Here is a 5,461-nt window from a genome sequence, read left to right on the forward strand (position 1 = left end):
TTGTTAATAGGTAATTAATTAGTATTAGTAGGTAATTTTTATAATTAAATAATTTTAATTTGTATTTATAAATAATTATTTAATATATTTTATACAATTGTTAAATATTTTAATTAATTTGTAATTGGTATTACTATTTATGTTATTTATATTTATATATAAAGTATTTACTTTCCCTACTATTGCACTCTCTGAAGTTGGAATAGTAATTTTAACCCCTACACTATCCAACTCTTTCCCTACTGTTGAACTCTCTGGAGTTGGAATAGTAATTTTAACCCCTACGCTATCCAACGCTTTCCCTACTGTTGCACTCTCTGGAGTGGGAATAGTAATTTTTACCCCTACGCTATCCAACGCTTTCCCTACTGTTGCACTGTCTGGAGTTGGAATAGTAATTTTAACCCCTACGCTATCCAACGCTTTCCCTACTGTTGCACTCGCTGGAGTGGGAATAGTAATTTTTACCCCTACGCTATCCAACGCTTTCCCTACTGTTGCACTCTCTGGAGTTGGAATAGTAATTTTAACCCCTACGCTATCCAACGCTTTCCCTACTGTTGCACTCTCTGGAGTGGGAATAGTAATTTTTACCCCTACGCTATCCAACGCTTTCCCTACTGTTGCACTCTCTGGAGTTGGAATAGTAATTTTTACCCCTACGCTATCCAACGCTTTCCCTACTGTTGCACTCTCTGGAGTTGGAATAGTAATTTTAACCCCTACGCTATCCAACGCTTTCCCTACTGTTGCACTCTCTGGAGTGGGAATAGTAATTTTTACCCCTACGCTATCCAACTCTTTCCCTACTGTTGCGCTCTCTGGAGTTGGAATAGTAATTTTAACCCCTACGCTATCCAACGCTTTTCCTACTGTTGCACTCTTTGGAGTGGGAATAGTAATTTTTACCCCTACGCTATCCAACGTTTTCCATACTGTTGCACTATCTGCAGTGGGAATAGTAAATTTTACCCCTACGCTATCCAACGCTTTCCCTACTTTTGCACTTGCTGGAGTGGGAATAGTAATTATTACCCCTACGCTATCCAACTCTTTCCCTACTGTTGCACTCTCTGGAGTGGGAATAGTAATTTTAACCCCTACGCTATCCAACGTTTTCCCTACACTCACTGGAGTGGGAATAGTAATTATTACCCCTACGCTATCCAACTCTTTCCCTACTGTTGCACTCTCTGGAGTGGGAATAGTAATTTTAACCCCTACGCTATCCAACGTTTTCCCTACTGTTGCACTCTCTGGAGTGGGAATAGTAATTTTTACCCCTACGCTATCCAACGCTTTCCCTACTGTTGCACTCTCTGGAGTGGGAATAGTAATTTTTACCCCTACGATATCCAACGCTTTCCCTTCTGTTGCACTCACTGGAGTCGTTACAGTACATTTAAACCTCTTGCTATCCTACGGTAAAAATATTGTATATGTTTTGGTAATAATATGTACATATATATATATATATATATATATATATATATATATATATATATATATATATATATATATATATATATATATATATATATATATATGTATTCAAAATAAATTACTATTTTTAAATGTATTTTATTTATTTTTTAATGTTATGTTTATTTAAGTATTTTAAATAAGTTAAAATTAATTTTAGTTAGTATTATATTACTTTTAAATTACTTTTAAGACATTTAAAAAAAAAAAATTTTGACAGTCTATATTTTTTACCCTCGATATTTTGGAGCCGATATTTTTGTACTTACCTGTTTGAAGATAGGAAGTCGATATTTTGTCAGTCGATATTTTTACCTCGATATTTTGACATCTTGATATTGTGACTGTCGATATTATGTCAGTGATCCGTTTTACAACATATCTTCATAAACATTTTTAACCTGACCAATGCCTTTCGGGACCCTATCGTCCCTTCCTTTAGGGGCAACCTATAAAAAAGAACATGATATTACAATATGCTTAATGTAAATAAAATGGTACAGACAACAGTTCAGGTAAGTCTCATTGTCCCATGGCCAGGTCTAGTTTCTACACTACAATCTTCAAACATCCATCCATCTGTGAGGAGCAGAACTATAGGTCTATCTCAGTCCCTTTGTCTCATTTGGGAACATCTTGTCAGTGCTTTTCAGAGGGGTGTTGTCAATCATTGTATAGGGATTTCTACCCTTGCCATGGAAAATCTAATCTCCCCGTTGTGAGCCCATTGTTCATAAGAGGCTTTGATCTGCCTGCTGGGGCTGCAGAATAATTAAATTCCTCAGCGGGGTAGCTCAAGGCAGGAATCTTATTAAAACTGACTGACGAATATGGCCAATGTAACAAATCCATAAACAGTCATGAAATTAGTAAAAATGACTCTGAAACACATTTCTGAGGCAGCAATGTTTGGGGAAATCCATGTCAATGCATTTTTATGCTTTACCAATCAAATGTTATGTTTGAGGCATGATTTATCCAAAGTGTAAAAACAGGTTAAACACTATGGGCCTGATTCACAAAGGTAAACTTACACCTGAAATCTAAGTTTAGACCCAGAGTCTAAAGTAAGACCTGAACTTTAAGTTGTGGGAGGAAGGGGTGCGCACTGCGTTGACTTGAGTCGTCATGTTGAGCTTGTCATCTAGGATGTCATCAGTGGCCGTAATGAGTGCTGTTACGGTGCTGCAGTTCTTTCTGAATCCTGATTGAGTGTTTACTAGAAGATGATGAAGTTCAAGGTGAGCGGAGAGTTGCTTTTTGATGGCCTTCTCAATCACTTTGGCGGGCTAGGAAAGCAGGGAGATGGGTCGGGAGTTGCACAGCTGATTCAGGTTGGCTGTGGGCTTCTTGAGGAGAGCGTTGATTTCTGCAAGTTTCCATTAATCCAAGAAAATGACGTTGTGATGGAGGTTATGATGATGTGGGTGAGTGGAGGCTGATTGGTGATGTTCCTAGGTTGTAGATGTGGTGGGGCATGGGTCCGATGGGGCCCCTGAGTGGATGGTCTGATTTATCGCTGCTGTGTGTTTCTGGTGAGGGTTATCCATTTGGTCAAGTGGCCTTCTTGGTTGGTGGTGGGTAGATTAGCCACAAGTTCTCTGGGGTTGGGTTTGTGTGAGAAGTTGCTGTGGATGTTTGAAATTCGCAGAGTTGCTGGGAGGCAGTGAAGTTGGCGACAGTGGCTGAGGGTGAGGTGAAATCCTTTACGATCGAGGCGATCTTCTTATAGCTGTTGGAGCTTCCTTCAATGGGGTCAACTAGTGCTTTCTTCTTGGTGTTGGTAATAGCATCTGAGCGCAGCCTTGTAAGTAGTTCTATTGGTGATGTTGTGGCTGGCTCTCCATTTCCTTTCTAGCTGTTTACTGTGTCGTTTGGTGTCTCGAAAATCTTATGTGTATCAGTTAGCCTGATTTTTGATCTACTATGATTGTTAGGTTTGATGCAGTTCTTGATCCAGATTTTGAAGCTGTTGATGTCCTTGTCAAGGTTTTCTGTGGGGCTAGGATGATCCGTGCTGAGGTCGCTGACTCAGTCTGCTTCTGTGATTTTGCCCCAGCTGTGGCTTGGAATACTGAACCTGGTAGGAGAGTTGGCTTGAGGTGTGTTGATTTGAAAATGGATGATGGAGTATTCGGTCCATATGAGCAGTGTTGTGGGGTTTTATTTGATGCTGTCACATGTGGTGAAGATGGACTCCAATGAGTGTTCTGCTGTGTGTGTTGGTTCTGGGATAAGCTGGGTGAGTCCGGTGTTGCTCAATCTTTTGAGGAGTGCTGTAGGTAAGGAGTTGTTTCGGTCTTCCAGGTGAAAGTTGGTGTCACAGCGGAGAATGTAGGCTCTGAAGTCAATGGTAAGCAAAGTGACGAAATTGGTGATAAGGTTGGTAAAGGTGGCTCATGGTCCAGGTTTCTCTATCGCAAACAATCTCTAAGCAGCCTTCCATTTAATAAGTGTATTAAACAACAGCCCCAGATACTCATGGAAAATAATTATTTATGTGGCCCTTTCTAGTTATGACTAAGGTGAGGTACTGGGTCAGTACTGTTGGCAGTTCAGAAATGTACTCTTCGAGGTGGCAGATTCCGATGGATGCTCAAAATGTACCCACTCTACCTTTTGCTTTAATACCATAGCCTCAATACTACTCACTGAGCCGTTCCCTATTTATTATATATGTGAGTGCATTTGGGGTGCTTGTTGTCTGCTTTGGGTCTCAGTTTTCTACATATATGGATGTCATTCACATTTACCTGCCAATTGATTACAGCTCCCCCAACTGCATCTACGACGCTCAAGATGTCATGCCTTCATCCATGAAAGGATGCAATGCAACATTGTGAATTAAACAGGAGTGAAACTGAATATCTCATAGGCAAAGGCAAAACTCCGAGGGCTGATTGAGGTAAAACAATAATTTCCTTCTACCCATTCTGTACAGCCATGATAATCATCTGACTTTCATAAAACGTCAGAAAACCTGACTGTTCAAGTAGTGATTCTCATATTTGTTGAGGCACAGAGCAAACAAATGGAGTTTAGACTCAGCACAGTGAAACAAATCCGTATTGGCACATGTGATCTCTTGTAGTGAATAATTATAAATAAATAAAGGCAGGCAAGGATAATTGGTTTCTGCTTGAGTGAGTTAAAACCATGCCAGTTTTAGTGGGTGAACGGAGGTGAGAGCCAGGTTAACCACAGAATTTTGGGGCTAGAAGGTAGTTAATGCTGGGACAATCAAAAGTGATCCTGACTTTGAGATAAGCAGATGCTGGGTATAGGTTTTCCGGTCTTTATGATCATAATTAGGAGGTTGCATCAGCATAATCCCTAACACATGAAAGGGTGAGCAGCAACCTGGGCAGGGGGAACAAGATTTAATCTGGCGATGGTGGTGATAACCAGGAGCCTGGACAACTAAGAGGTTTTGGTAAGTGGCCAAACCAAGGGGTGCTAGCCAGGCCTGGATTTGGCAGGCAACCAAGAGGAAGTCTTGATGCCATGCTCTTGGCTGCTGTGGGTTCCAGAGATAAGGCAGTAGATGTGAGTGTATTTATGAAACACAGTATACTGTGCAATTATCCCAATGTCCCAATAACAAATGTAAATAGTGACCATTATTAAAATAAATACTGTCACTATCACACCCTGGTGCCCTGGATCACAGCTTGCTATCTCATCAATAAAGACTGTCTGGCATGAGATGAAGCCAACACAAGATGCCACATGGTACACAAATCTAGTTCCCAAAAATAAAACATCGCACTCGTGGCAGCAGGAAATAAAATATTTAATTCAATGAATGCGAGAGTTCACTCATAAAAAATATCTGGCAATTTACTAGAAGAACAAGGGCACCCATCCAAAAACTCTTGTGAGTGAAACAAGAACCAGTCGTCAGGATAATTGTACAAACGATCAATCCACAACTTGGGCAAGTCAGGGTTTATGATGGTTTGAGTAGATCTGGCGTGAG

The sequence above is a fragment of the Lissotriton helveticus genome, chromosome 9 (assembly GCF_964261635.1).
Source record: "Lissotriton helveticus chromosome 9, aLisHel1.1, whole genome shotgun sequence".
In the NCBI taxonomy this organism is placed as follows: domain Eukaryota; kingdom Metazoa; phylum Chordata; class Amphibia; order Caudata; family Salamandridae; genus Lissotriton; species Lissotriton helveticus.